The sequence below is a fragment of the Schistocerca nitens genome, chromosome 5, assembly GCF_023898315.1.
Source record: "Schistocerca nitens isolate TAMUIC-IGC-003100 chromosome 5, iqSchNite1.1, whole genome shotgun sequence".
NCBI classification, from domain to species: domain Eukaryota; kingdom Metazoa; phylum Arthropoda; class Insecta; order Orthoptera; family Acrididae; genus Schistocerca; species Schistocerca nitens.
The window spans coordinates 127,949,657-127,965,535 of NC_064618.1; the positions used below are offsets into that span (position 1 = coordinate 127,949,657).

The 15,879-nt window shown below is 43.3% G+C and overlaps 1 long non-coding RNA gene across 1 annotated transcript; it reads left to right on the forward strand.

Moving 5' to 3' along the window:
• Positions 1-8,740: 8,740 nt before the first annotated feature.
• On the forward strand, positions 8,741-9,462 carry LOC126259247 (uncharacterized). The gene is made up of 3 exons (XR_007546491.1): positions 8,741-8,870; positions 9,025-9,135; positions 9,295-9,462. It is a non-coding gene; the product is annotated as an uncharacterized LOC126259247 (long non-coding RNA).
• The last annotated feature ends 6,417 nt before the right edge of the window (positions 9,463-15,879 follow it).

A 15,879-nucleotide genomic window follows, 5' to 3' on the forward strand; every position in this document is an offset into this window, starting at 1 on the left:
AAACGAGGAAATCTGCCTTCTGACGTGACAACATACTATCCTACAGAAGATAAAGAGCAAAAGAATACAATGGTTAGGCCATGTAGCCCGTATGCCAGATAGAAGATATGCGAAGATGGCACTAGAGGGGAAACCAAACACCAAACGCCCCATTGGATGACCAAGGCAGTGCTGGATACATGACCTGGCGAAGGACCTAGCAGCCCTGGGGATTGAAGACACCTCTAGGAACTGGGCACAAAACAGGAAGGAACGGAGGCAGTTTGTGGAAGCAGCGTGTGGTCTGCAGGGCCTGTGATCACTGAATATCTACCTTAATAAATGACAACTGCTTCCTTAGCTCTGACAAAGTTTGTGGCCTGACCCGTGATCATTGTCTGCGATAAATGACCTACAGCAGTCCGAACATTGAGGTTTCTCATTGGTCCCTGGCTAAAAGGTCATTAAGATACCAATTCCAATCATTTTAAAGGTCTTTATGCCTGTGGTGTCCTTTGTCAATGCACATGTTGATGATTTATGTCCACAAGTTGCACGCATGGCATAGTTTTTTACATTCTGATTTAAATCTTGTTTCCATGTTATCCACAAATAACACTCAGCTATCCTCCTGTCTGTCTGACTATGACTTCCATGCTCAGATAATACACGTTCATGCACTTTCTTTAATACTTCCTACTGCAGCATGGCTGGAAATGCCACACACTGCCACAGTCTTGTCCTACATAATATAGCACTGTGAATAGTGAACTGGGCTGTGCAACCCATGGTAGCAGGCTGCACCCTCTGCCATTCAGCAAAAGTACAATCCAATCACACCAATTACCTGTTGAGCCCATCTGCATTACCACATTTCTGAACCACTTCGAAGTCAAAGTCACTCAGTTTCAATGCCTGTCGTTTAAATCTACTTGACGGATCTGTCAAATCTAATAAATATTTGCAGTGACATGACATCCTACATCATGCTTAACAGCCCTTTCAAGGTGGTAGAGTAATTGTTCTGCCTTGTTCAACTGCCATGACACGTAGGTGACTGAATGCTACTTACCCTGCACCTCCTGACTCAGAACAAAGCCTACCGCATGATTGCTAGCATCACCCAATACACTATTTACAGGTACGAATGAAATGGTAAAACTCATCAAAACGAAAGTTTTGAAAATAAATTCCCTATTGCAATCTGGAAAGATCTACATAGGACTAGTTGTTAATAACTCTCAGTTTTTCAAGTGCTGCTTGATATTCTGCTGTCCATTGGAACTTCTCACCCTCCTCCAACAAATAAGTGAGTTCTCGTGCGATATCCTCAAATCCTATTATGAATTTCCTATAGTAATTAGATATTCCTAAAAATGACTGCAATTATTTACTCCTCTATGGTGATGGGAAACTTCACAATGTGTACACTAATCTTAGCCCTGTTTTCACCCCATCCTGGCTAATCACATGTATGTAATTACTTAACTTAGTGCAAAATGAGATTTTTCAATGCTTAGTATCAGGCTTGGAAATATAGGACCTTAAAAACTTCTTTCAATTCTCATACATGTTCTTCCATTCATTTTACAAATAAAATAAATTCATCAAAATTATTTAATTGGATAGATGAAAAAATCTACTCACCAAGTGGCGGCAGAACACACACATAAAAGACGGTTGTAATTGGAAATCTTTCGGAGCCAGTGGCTCCTTCTTCAGGCAGAGCCCTTGAACCCTTCTGCCTGAAGAAGGAGCCACTGGCTCCGAAAGATTTCCAATTACGACCGTCTTTTATGTGTGTGTTGTGCCACTGCTTTGTGAGTAGATTTTTCATCTATCCAATTCAATAACTTCATCAAGATACACTATATGTTGCCTCTGCTTCAAACCACTTAAAACGCCATCTGATAACCACTGAAATGGTGCTGGTACATTTTTCAAACTAAACGCATCCACCGATACTGGTAATGACGCCAAGGAGCTGTAAATGTAGTCTTTGGTCAGTCCTCTGGTGCTACTTCTAATTGATGATATCCACTTTTCAGGTCTATTGTGGAAAAGTATCTACACCATCCAAAGTTATCTCCCGCTTTACCTGGGGTTTGCGCTATATTTGGTATCAGATATGCATCTGTAGCTATCCTACTGTTTATGTGATGACAATCACAACAGAATCTATATTTGTCTGTACTGTCTGAATATAACGCGAAATTTTGCGTGAAATAAACACAAAAAACTCTGTTCAAGTTTTCTTGATACTACTAGTTTCATCAGTGTCTATTTTCGCAATAAAAGTGTAATTAAACGTTTCTATTCGTATTTAACTAGCACATTTCGTATTGTTTCCTAGAAAGACGCGATTTAGGACTAAATTTTCCGAGTTACAAACGTTTAAAAATCTGACCGAACACGCTTGATAACGTAAATTCTCTAAAAGCAAAGTAATTACTAATTCATTCTTGCGTCATTGTATCTCTAAATCAGTACAAAAACAACAACAACCGCACATAAGACCTTTGTGTCTTTTTTGTTTACATACGGCCAATCACGCAACCTTGACAAAGTTTAAACATTCTTTAAACTTGATTTTTTTTTTCCAAACTGACCATGAGTGAGAAATGTGGGAGCTGTTATAGGGTAGTGGGTAGAGGGATTTGTTGCCGATCTTGTAGGAAATATTTTCACTGGGGATGATGCAATGGGGAGAATGTCGGGAGAACAGAAGAGGCTCTCTCCTGGAACTGCAGAGTATGCAGTAGGAACATTGGAGGAAGCAAGGAAGGAACTGATAAGGATCAAGGGAGACGGGGGAGGAGGGTGGTTGGAAACTGGCAGTTGGTAGGAGGATAGGAAGAAAGAAAACGTGATCTGGCAGTTTTATCATAAACACCAAAAACAGATATCTACCACTGCCAGAGTTAAGTGGAGAAGAGCCTCAGGTAGAATGAGGAGCAGGAAATGTGCAGCACACTTCAACTGAGGCTAAGAAGCCTAGGAATGTGCAAAGTGTTAGGAAGAAGAAAGCGCTGCTCCTAGGTAGCAGCAATGGGCGAGGTATAGGCCCTCAGTTTCAGGAAAGTTTAGGGGCAGCATACCAGGCCACCAGTATCTTCAAGCCAAATGCAGGGCTAAGTCATGTGATAGAGGACTTAGGGTCTTTATGTAAAGACTTTACAAAAGAGGACCATGTAGTGATAGTGGGTGGGGTGGGAAACAGTTTGGACAGGAGTGGGACATATGACAAGATAGCTTCCCTGCTCATGGCACCAACGTAGACTTTTTTGAGCTGTTCCAGTGTCATGTTCGACCACATCTTAATGGAGCTTTGAAGCTTTTTCATTGCTACTCTTTCTGCTCCTTCAAAATGTTCCACTTTTGCATGCAATGCGGTCATGCTGGCAGTTCGCTTATGGCTAAGGGTTGGCCTTTCTACGTCATCCTGACCTACTCCTGCAGTCCTATCCTGCAGTCCTATTCACAGTGTTCCACTTTTCGACATTTCTTCCACTGAGGCTGGTGACACTCCCTTTGAATGTGACACAAACATCCACACTGATAACATCTTACGTCGGTAGAGATGATGTTCCTCCTTTTGTTGCTACGCCTGTAGCCTCGAATTCCATGGGCACATGTACGTAATTCACTTATCTTGGCACTAGCCAAGTCCTTCAGGAATTCTGCTTGCACCCTTCTTAGCACATCGTGTGGCAGTCCCCTTAGGAAGCCATGTAATGCCCTATGTTCCGCTTCCTGCATTTGAACTCTATTCTCTTTGTCTCTTCATGTCAGTTCATGGGTACATTCATCAATCTTTCGTATTCTATCCACAAAATTTTCCACAGGCCAGTTTGGCTTGTCAGTGCATTCCTCAAAGTGTTGTGATTCACATCATACATCTTTGCTTCTCTCGCCAAGCTTAACTTGGACATTTGTATCAACTGATCTACATCTACATGGATACTCTGCAAATCACATTTAAGTCCCTGGCAGAGGGTTCATTGAACCACTTTCACAATTCTCTATTATTCCAATCTCATATAGCGCGCGGAAAGAATGAACACCTATATCTTTCCGTACGAGCTCTGATTTCCCTTATTTTATTGTGGTGATCGTTCCGCCCTATGTAGGTCGGTGTCAACAAAATATTTTCGCATTCGGAGGAGAAAGTTGGTGCTTGGAATTTCGTGAGAAGATTCCGTCGCAACGAAAAACGCCTTTCTTCTAATGATTTCCAGCCCAAATCCCGTATCATTTCTGTGACACTCTCTCCCATATTTCGCGATAATACAAAACGTGCTGCCTTTCTTTGAACTTTTTCGATGTACTCAATCAGTCCCATCTGGTAAGAATCCCACACCGTGCAGCAGTATTCTATAAGAGGATGGACAAGCGTAGTGGAGGCAGTCTCCTTAGTAGGTCTGTTACATTTTCCAAGTGTCCAATAAAACACAGTCTTTGCTTAGCCTTCCCCCAAAACATTTTCTGTGTGTTCCTTCCAATTTAAGTTGTTCGTAACTGTAATTCCTAGGTATTTAGTTGAATTTACGGCTTTTAGATTAGGCTGATTTAACGTGTAACCGAAGTTTCAAGAGTTCATTTTAGCACTCATGTGGATGACCTCACACTTTTCGTTATTTAGGGTCAACTACCACTTTTCGCACCACTCAGACATTTTTTTCTAAATCGTTTTGCAGTTTGTTTTAATCTTCTAATGACTTTATTAGTCGATAAACGACATCCTCATCTGCAAACAACCGAAGACGGCTGCTCAGATTGTCTCCCAAATCGTTTATATAGATAAGGAACAGCAAAGGGCCTATAACACTACCTCGGGGAACGCCTGAAATCACTTCTGTTTTACTTGATGACTTTCTGTCAATTACTACGAACTGTGACCCCTCTGACAGGAAATTGCAAATCCAGTCACGTAACTGAGACGATATTTCATAAGCACGCAATTTTACTACGAGCCATTTGTGTGGTACAGTGTCAAAAGCCTTCCGGAAATCCAGGAATACGGAATCTATCTGAAATCCCTTGTCAATAACACTCAGCACTTCATGTGAATAAAGAGCTAGTTGTGTTTCACAGGAACAATGTTTTCTAAACCCATGTTGACTGTGTGTCAATAGACCGTTTCCTTCGAGGTAATTCATAATGTTTGAACACAATATATGTTCTAAAATCCTGCCACATATCGACGTTAACGATATGGGCGTGTAATTTAGTGGATTACTCCTACTACCTTTCTTGAATATTGGTGTGACCTGTGCAACTTTCCAGTCTTTGGGTACGGATCTTTCGTTGAGCAAACGGTTGTATATGATTGTTAAGTATGGAGCTAATGCATCAGCATACTCTGAAAGGAACCTAATTGGTATACAGTCTGGACCAGAAGACTTGCTTTTATTAACTGATTTGAGTTGCTTCACTACTCCGAGGATATTTACTTCTACGTTACTCATGTTGGCAGCTGTTCTCGGTTCGAATCCTGGAATATTTACTTCGTCTTCTTTTGTGAAGGCATTTCGGAAGACTGTGTTTAGTAAATCTGCTTTGGCAGCACTGTCTTCGATAATATCTCCATTGTTATCGCGCAGAGAAGGCATTGATTGTTTCTTGCCACTAACATACTTCACATACTACCAGAATCTCTTTCGATTTTCTGCCAGGTTTTGAGACAAAGTTTCATTGTGGAAACTGTTATAGGCGTCTCGCATTGAATTCCGTGCTAAATTTTGAGCTTCTGTAAAGGATCGACAATCTTGGGGATTTTGTGTCTGTTTAAATTTGGCATGTTTGTTTCATTGTTTCTGCAACAGTGTTCTAACCCGTTTTGCGTGGCAAGGAGGATCAGCTCCGTCGTTTGTTAGTTTATTTGCTATAAGCCTCTCAATTGCAGCTGATACTATTTCACTGAATTTAAGCCACATGCAGTCTACACTTATATTATTAATTTGGAATGAGTGGAGATTGTCTCTCAGGAAGGCGTCAAGTGAATTTTTATCTGCTGTTTTGAATAGGTATATTTTTCGCTTTTTTTTCGAGGATTTGGGGATTACAATATTCAGTCTCGCTACGACAACCCTGTGTTCACTAATCCCTATATCGGTTTTGATGCTGGTTATTAAGGGAGGTAGGACGTCAAACGAGCCGACTTACAGCAGGAGAGGCACCACAGGACATTTTAATTTCCACTGTCTATACTTTTACAAATAAATTCATAAAAATTTGTCAGTATGACCAATTAGTATTCAGGATTCACACTGATAGCAGTGGACGTTGAAAAACATACCAAAAGCAATTTGTTTTATATGTGAAATTCGGCCATTTTGTCCGTTACCATTGGCTGCATTAATTGCTTTAGGTACACTTTTCTTCGTAAGTAAAAGAGATTCTTCAATGAATTTTCCACAGCATACAAATCATACTTAAAGGAGTATGAAACTCTAGAATTTATTTAATTTATGAAAAAAATGACTGACTTATTACATTTTAAACTTCATGTTTAGAAAAAACTCAAATTTTATAGTTAATTATCCCTATTTTTACCACAATTTTTAATAGCTTTGGAAAATTCTAGAGTTTTGCATTAAGGAGTTTGTGTTTAATAAGCATACTAAGTTTGATAGTAATAGGATATTTATTTTGGATGCTCCATGTACCTAAGTACAGAAAATTGTGTTCTGCAGAAAATGGCCGTTAAAGTTTCTGCTTGTATTTGGCATAGTTTGAGAACTGTCCAGCACCTTAAGCAGGTTCTTTTTCGTTTTCAATATCAGTTTCCATCCTCTTCACATTCCTATGATGCACTCTTCTTGATTTTGTGACCTCCAAAAATGATTTATCTGCTTTCACTACAAGCTCTCTGTCTATCGCATACAAAGCTTTGATACAGTTCACTCAGGGCTTAATTCCCATTTTCTCTAATACATATTTCCTGCTTTTGCATACCGTCATTAAAACATGAAACTGCATCATAAACACCAATAGCAAGTGCATTTCTTCCCACAAAAACGGTTTTTGGTACCACCATGAAGGCATTTTTTCAGTAAGTTTTCATTTGCAAAGTCCCTGAATATAGGTTTGATGGCTTGCATTGCAGCAGTTGGTAGAGAATTCCTATGATGATATTCTTCACCACCAGCAATTGACCTTTGGTAGACACACCATGATTCACTTCCGTTTGGGCATAAGTTGTGGATAGGGTTATTGTCTGTGGACATTTTGTGGAAGTATAAGGCCCAAACTGCTTGCTTCATATTTTTCAAGTCCCCTGTGTTCCTTCTTATTGCCAGACCATATTATGTCAGTAGTTTGTCAATTTCTGCATCCGTCAGTCGCCCTCTTTTATTCTCTTCCCATCAGATAATTTTTTTCCTGACAAATCTTGTCTCAGCCTTCTAAGTCTAGTGCCAAGTCTTTTCTGTACATGTCCCACACATTCTAACTTCTGCACAATTGTCTCAGCTCCATATGGTGCACACTTTTGAACCTCAAGGAAAGCTTTACTGTCACCATCACCAAGATACTTCACATAACACAGGCCACAGGAGGCAACAGATCTGGTAAACAAGCTTACAACTCCCTGCACTTCCATACCTCCACTTGAGCCTTTATACTTCATATTACTTACATGATCTGCAATCCCTTTCACACAACTATGACAAAATTTACTCAGCACTTCAACATCTAGTACCTTACAAGTGTCAATAGACGTTGCTGTTACAACACCATTCAATGAAGTGTGCCCTCTTTTTTGCCAGGTACCATCAAAAGCAGCCACTATGTCCCTGTCACCATCATTTTCGACAATAGATTCTTCTGCAGCACTTTCCATTGAAGTTTCTGCAACTTCTTTTACAGCCTCAATCAGTAAGCCATAATACCTCTCATACTTTGCTGGAGGAGGACGAAGATTAATCACTGTACAAAGTGTTATTGCTGCCTTCTGTCCCCTACCAATAGAGCACATGCCACATACTACCCTCAAATTCACATTATAACCTTTGTTTGCGATTATGGGTGTCATGCAAGACGCACCAACGTTGCATTTGATGCATATCACAGATACGTTTGTAGCAAGGCCATTCCTAGCACTATCTTCCACCAAAGAAACACACTGAACACCAAAGCAATGCTTGTACATAACATTGTACAATATTAATTGTGACAGTATGTTAACATCAACGATAATATTACATGAACCTTCGGATTCACAGCATCCATTTTCATTAGCACCAAAAACAAGTTTCCTTCTAGAAGCACTCGGTGGTGAAATGTTTACTGGCTCTGAGAGGTTGTAGTCTTGAGCCACTGGTGTAACATTTGTTGTAACACCCTTTACTGTGTATCTGTTGCCGTGGTGACGTTGTTTACGGTTGAAGCAACGAATTCTAGGCATCCTGTGCGATAATATGCCACAAACGAACACAAAACAACACAGCAAAATGAAAATTGTGTCGAAGATCACAGGACCACACTGCACGCCTTTCAAAACACAGAACAAAACCAGCGATCAAAACAATGCATCTCGATAGCAGCAGAGAAAGTATCGATATCGATAGTCCTTTGTTTCACGTATTAATCTTAGGCACAAATCTTACAGTTGAATTCTACAGAGTAGTGATGGGCTAAACTGCGATTTTCCGATATCAGTGATTTCTGTGAATGCTACTTTTCAGTATCTGTTATTCTTAACTGTGATTTGTCGCAGTTAAGGAACATAGGCCGTGTATCCCTCCGCCACTGCGATTTCTGCTACTTCCTCGATTTCTGCTACTTCTGCGATTTCTGTGATTCCTGCGATTTCTGCGATTTACCACCGTATGAAAAAGTTACATCTGTCAACACAGAAAATTGCATCTCAACAAAACTGTCATTGGCAAGTATGTTTTACGTTTTTTCTTCCGCTGGCTTTAATTTTGTATTAAAGAAACAACTGTGAAAATATTAATAGTGTAATTAATATGTAAGTAGCCGTACAGTAACGTAATAGTTCGTATTTAGAAAATGAATTCTAACATATTGTTATGTTCACAGGTACCTGAACTACATTTCAGTCACTCAGTAAAGTGATAACTCAAAATATCATTGTCAACAGATCTGAAGAAATTGCCACTGCGTCTTTAGACCGTTTTCGTCAGACGAGAGGTTAGTTTCTAAGCGTTTCGATGGACTTAATTACTTCAGTGAGATCGTTCTTGCAAATATGATATTCATTATAACAAATATTAGCAATCTACTCTGTCAATTATATTGCCAGTAATTAATGACAGCAACAATTGTTTAATAATCCATGTATTTTTGCAGACACAGTTCTGACTCTGATTACTGGTTGCTGTACGTATCTATCCACATCAAGGCTGTTGAGAGAGACTCGTGAAGATTCAAGACAGCTCTTAGAGGATTTGCAGTTTAAAAGTGAAATAATTGTGAAATAAGTGTGTGAATGATTAAACTGTGTTTTATTGAAGTTGTTGTGCGATTTTAAAGGAATAATAAATGTCAAATACAGTGAGTGAATAATAAAAATCTCATTTTCCACATGTTTAAGCCGTCCTATACCCATAATTTTCCGCCACTTACGTATTGGTAAACACTTGTTGGAGAGTGACATGCCGCCCCCCCCCCCCCCCTTTCTCCACAATCTTGGTGTGACACTGACCTGTAACATATCTCGAAGTCTACAATATGCATTTTGAGGCTGTTGATATGAAAGTGGGAAGTACAGATCTTCCAGTTGAATCAGGAATAGCTTAAGTGCATTACTTGAAAGTAACACAGGAAAAGCTTACTTATGTAGGTGGTAGTAGTGTCGGCAAAAAGTTCTTGTGTGTGAAGTTGCCATGTAGAACACCAGGTGTAAAACTTTTCTCCCGAGTCTTGAACTGTGTCGGAACAAAAGTGAGGCATTCATAAGACTGTTTTCATTTCTCTACACTTATACAGATGTCTGAGTTCTGCTGTGTTAACACTGCAAAGTCCTGTAGGCATGTGGAGTATTAACCAAAACTGTCATATTGGAAGCAGAATCAAACACATTTGTTACGTTACTTGATATTTTCAGGAGAAAAAGGCAATGTTGCTTCTTATTAATATAATACACTCCTGGAAATGGGAAAAAGAACACATTGACACCGGTGTGTCAGACCCACCATACTTGCTCCGGACACTGCGAGAGGGCTGTACAAGCAATGATCACACGCACGGCACAGCGGACACACCAGGAACCGCGGTGTTGGCCGTCGAATGGCGCTAGCTGCGCAGCATTTGTGCACCGCCGCCGTCAGTGTCAGCCAGTTTGCCGTGGCATACGTAGCTCCATCGCAGTCTTTAACACTGGTAGCATGCCGCGACAGCGTGGACGTGAACCGTATGTGCAGTTGACGGACTTTGAGCGAGGGCGTATAGTGGGCATGCGGGAGGCCGGGTGGACGTACCGCCGAATTGCTCGACACGTGGGGCGTGAGGTCTCCACAGTACATCGATGTTGTCGCCAGTGGTCGGCGGAAGGTGCACGTGCCCGTCGACCTGGGACCGGACCGCAGCGACGCACGGATGCACGCCAAGACCGTAGGATCCTACGCAGTGCCGTAGGGGACCGCACCGCCACTTCCCAGCAAATTAGGGACACTGTTGCTCCTGGGGTATCGGCGAGGACCATTCGCAACCGTCTCCATGAAGCTGGGCTACGGTCCCGCACACCGTTAGGCCGTCTTCCGCTCACGCCCCAACATCGTGCAGCCCGCCTCCAGTGGTGTCGCGACAGGCGTGAATGGAGGGACGAATGGAGACGTGTCGTCTTCAGCGATGAGAGTCGCTTCTGCCTTGGTGCCAATGATGGTCGTATGCGTGTTTGGCGCCGTGCAGGTGAGCGCCACAATCAGGACTGCATACGACCGAGGCACACAGGGCCAACACCCGGCATCATGGTGTGGGGAGCGATCTCCTACACTGGCCGTACACCACTGGTGATCGTCGAGGGGACACTGAATAGTGCACGGTACATCCAAACCGTCATCGAACCCATCGTTCTACCATTCCTAGACCGGCAAGGGAACTTGCTGTTCCAACAGGACAATGCACGTCCGCATGTATCCCGTGCCACCCAACGTGCTCTAGAAGGTGTAAGTCAACTACCCTGGCCAGCAAGATCTCCGGATCTGTCCCCCATTGAGCATGTTTGGGTCTGGATGAAGCGTCGTCTCACGCGGTCTGCACGTCCAGCGCGAACGCTGGTCCAACTGAGGCGCCAGGTGGAAATGGCATGGCAAGCCGTTCCACAGGACTACATCCAGCATCTCTACGATCGTCTCCATGGGAGAATAGCAGCCTGCATTGCTGCGAAAGGTGGATGTACACTGTACTAGTGCCGACATTGTGCATGCTCTGTTGCCTGTGTCTATGTGCCTGTGGTTCTGTCAGTGTGATCATGTGATGTATCTGACCCCAGGAATGTGTCAATAAAGTTTCCCCTTCTTGGGACAATGAATTCACGGTGTTCTTATTTCAATTTCCAGGAGTGTACATTCAGAGTCACAGCAGTATTTGACCAACCATAACTGATGCTGAATGTGCATGTCGTCATATAATATGAAGGGCTTATTTCAATAGTGGTACAAGTCCATTACCTCCACTTTTCTGTCTATAATGCTTCTGAAATTAGTGATCCAAACTGAAGTGTCGGCAGAAGTGCCAACACCGTGTTGTTTGAGGAAGCCGAAATGCACGCTATAAGCTCACGCAGGATGGCGTGAGGTCTGAAACAGGATATGTAATGAATGCTATAAAGAAAAGTACGTAGCTTCTGGAATACTTATCTTTAATCCATAATTGGTGAACATTGGTCTTGTTACTGTACAGGCTTCATTAGATACATAGCAAAGGAGAAATGGCGCCTTGCTAGGTCGTAGCAATTGACTTAGCTGAAGGCTATGCTAACTATCGTCTCGGCAAATGAGAGCGTAATTCTCAGTGAACCTTTCCTAGCAACGTCGGCTGTACAACTGGGGCGAGTGCTAGTAAGTCTCTCGAGACCTGCCGTGTGGTGGCGCTCGGTCTGCGATCACTGACAGTGCCGACACGCCGGTCCGACATGTACTAATGGACCGCGGCCGATTTAAAGCTACCACCTAGCAAGTGTGGTGTCTGGCGGTGACACCACACAAACAAACATAAATAAAGGTTCATCTCTAGCAAGAAGCCATATGCTTGAATATTTCTGGTATCTCAACTGCAGATTTTTCAGCGCTAATTTAGCTTTACAACTCTGTATCTCAAAATGAACAAAAATGGACTTGTACCACTATTGAAGTAAGCCCTTCATATGCACACACAGCACATCGATCTCGTGAGGCACAAGGCTCTCATAACGAAGTACGTACGTCGGTCAACAGATGACACTAGGAAAAGTATGTTAACTGCGCTTTTTAGTTGCTACTTGCGACTCTTAGTTGCGATTTGTCACAGAAATCGCAGTTTGACTCGGTAGCGAATAGCGTAGTATGAACTTTGCTCAACAGATGGCAGTGCTAACTGCGCTTTTTAGTTGCTACTTGCGACTTGTCACGGAAATCGCAGTTGGACTCAATAGGGTATCGCAGAGATGGACGTAGTACGAACTTTGACCCACAGATGGCACTGTTAACCGCGCTTTCTAGTTGCTACTTGCGACTCAGTTGCGACTTGTCACGGAAATCGCAGTTAGACTCGATACCGTATCGCAGAGATGGACGTAGTACGAACTTTGGCCAACAGATGGCACTGTTAATTGCGCTTTTTAGTTGCTACTTGCGACTCTTAGTTGCGACTTGTCACGGAAATCGCAGTTGGACTCCATAGCGTACCGCAGAGATGGACGTAGTACGAACTTTGGCCAACAGATGCCACTGTTAACCGCGCTTTTTAGTTGCTACTTGCGACTCTTAGTTGCGACTTGTCACTGAAATCGCAGAAAGCAGTGCTAAATTCGACCAATAGATGGCTCACGTCTTTGAATGTGAAATACTACTTGCGACTGCTAACTGTGACTGAAATCGCAGTTAGATTCTGTAAAGTTGCTACTGTGATTTCTCAGTCACTGTGATTTCTAACATACGCGATTTCCTGCCCACCACTACTACAGAGCTTAATACACTTACGTATGACAGAAGAATGCTGTGGAGAGGGGCGTAGCGCTGCACCTTCATACACTTAAGACCAAATTACGTACCTTATAACTCCTCAAATACACTCCTGGAAATGGAAAAAAGAACACATTGACACCGGTGTGTCAGACCCACCATACTTGCTCCGGACACTGCGAGAGGGCTGTACAAGCAATGATCACACGCACGGCACAGCGGACACACCAGGAACCGCGGTGTTGGCCGTCGAATGGCGCTAGCTGCGCAGCATTTGTGCACCGCCGCCGTCAGTGTCAGCCAGTTTGCCGTGGCATACGTAGCTCCATCGCAGTCTTTAACACTGGTAGCACGCCGCGACAGCGTGGACGTGAACCGTATGTGCAGTTGACGGACTTCGAGCGAGGGCGTATAGTGGGCATGCGGGAGGCCGGGTGGACGTACCGCCGAATTGCTCAACACGTGGGGCGTGAGGTCCCCACAGTACATCGATGTTGTCGCCAGTGGTCGGCGGAAGGTGCACGTGCCCGTCGACCTGGGACCGGACCGCAGCGACGCACGGATGCACGCCAAGACCGTAGGATCCTACGCAGTGCCGTAGGGGACCGCACCGCCACTTCCCAGCAAATTAGGGACACTGTTGCTCCTGGGGTATCGGCGAGGACCATTCGCAACCGTCTCCATGAAGCTGGGCTACGGTCCCGCACACCGTTAGGCCGTCTTCCGCTCACGCCCCAACATCGTGCAGCCCGCCTCCAGTGGTGTCGCGACAGGCGTGAATGGAGGGACGAATGGAGACGTGTCGTCTTCAGCGATGAGAGTCGCTTCTGCCTTGGTGCCAATGATGGTCGTATGCGTGTTTGGCGCCGTGCAGGTGAGCGCCACAATCAGGACTGCATACGACCGAGGCACACAGGGCCAACACCCGGCATCATGGTGTGGGGAGCGATCTCCTACACTGGCCGTACACCACTGGTGATCGTCGAGGGGACACTGAATAGTGCACGGTACATCCAAACCGTCATCGAACCCATCGTTCTACCATTCCTAGACCGGCAAGGGAACTTGCTGTTCCAACAGGACAATGCACGTCCGCATGTATCCCGTGCCACCCAACGTGCTCTAGAAGGTGTAAGTCAACTACCCTGGCCAGCAAGATCTCCGGATCTGTCCCCCATTGAGCATGTTTGGGACTGGATGAAGCGTCGTCTCACGCGGTCTGCACGTCCGGCACGAACGCTGGTCCAACTGAGGCGCCAGGTGGAAATGGCATGGCAAGCCGTTCCACAGGACTACATCCAGCATCTCTACGATCGTCTCCATGGGAGAATAGCAGCCTGCATTGCTGCGAAAGGTGGATATACACTGTACTAGTGCCGACATTGTGCATGCTCTGTTGCCTGTGTCTATGTGCCTGTGGTTCTGTCAGTGTGATCATGTGATGTATCTGACCCCAGGAATGTGTCAATAAAGTTTCCCCTTCCTGGGACAATGAATTCACGGTGTTCTTATTTCAATTTCCAGGAGTGTATATATGTTTTATACACCAAATTATTCAGGAAGATGTGCGCTACAAAATAAGCATATTTTTGAAATATCGATTTTTTTAATTTAATTTTTGACGTCTTACCCACCTTAATTCATGATTATTTGTTGCTAAGAGGTCAAGTGTATTTTCACAACCGTTTACTATTCGCGTGGGCTCATGAACTAACTGCTCGAAATAATTTTCAGAGAATGCGTTTAGCACAATTTCGGATGATATTTTATGCCTACCTCTGGAATTAAACATGTATTTTCGCCAAAATATCGAGGATAAATTAAAGTCACCACCAACACATTATCGTATGGTTGGGTGCGTGTTTGAAATCAAACTCAGGTTTTATTTGAACCTTTCAGCAACTGTATCATTTGAACTGGGAGGTCGGTAAAAGTATCCAATTGTTATTTTATTCCGGTTGCCAACAATGACCTCTGCCCATACTAACTCTGAGGAGATATCTACTTCAATTTCGCGACAAGTTAAACTACTTCCGACAGCAACAAACACGCCACCCCCAACCGTGTTTAGCCTATCTTTTCAGAACACCGTTAGGTTTTTCGCAAAAATCATTTGCCTGGAAACATATGTACAGCTGATAAGAAGTCATCCACAAAAGTTGGTACATCACATGTTGCTTTACCAGAAACAGATCTAACAAAGCTAGTGGCAACTGAATCTAATCACAGAGTGGTCAGACAAGAACACCATTCAACTGTCTATGGATCTCCATTTTAACTGCTTCTAACTGACAAGGGGGACTGCACCACCTCGTCATCACCGATTTCATCCAAATTTATGGAATATGCAGGGGTTAGCCAGAAATGAAAGAGACAGACGTGGGAACTCCAGGTGGCCAAATGTTTTGAAAAAATAGCATTTTATGCACGAGTTGGGAGATGCACAAGCCATTTATGTTCATGAAGTTTCCCCGACAGTAGCTGGTGCAGGGGGAAGTGTACAGAAAAGTAATCTGAAGGTCATGGGCTTGGGTCTCTCTAGGGAACCTTTTATTTTTGTTTTCAATTATTACATTACTTACACCTCAAATAAACTGCAATAATGCTCAGTATATTATATTTACTAATATTTTCAAAAAAGAAAATTTGGGAGGTCTGTTTCTACAGTCAGGTAAAGAGGGAGTGTGCTCCCTGCCGCCGTTGGATAAGCAGCTGCAGCAGCAAGTCGTATACTCCTAGCTCACTCATTTGTTACATAGTTTAATTCTTAATA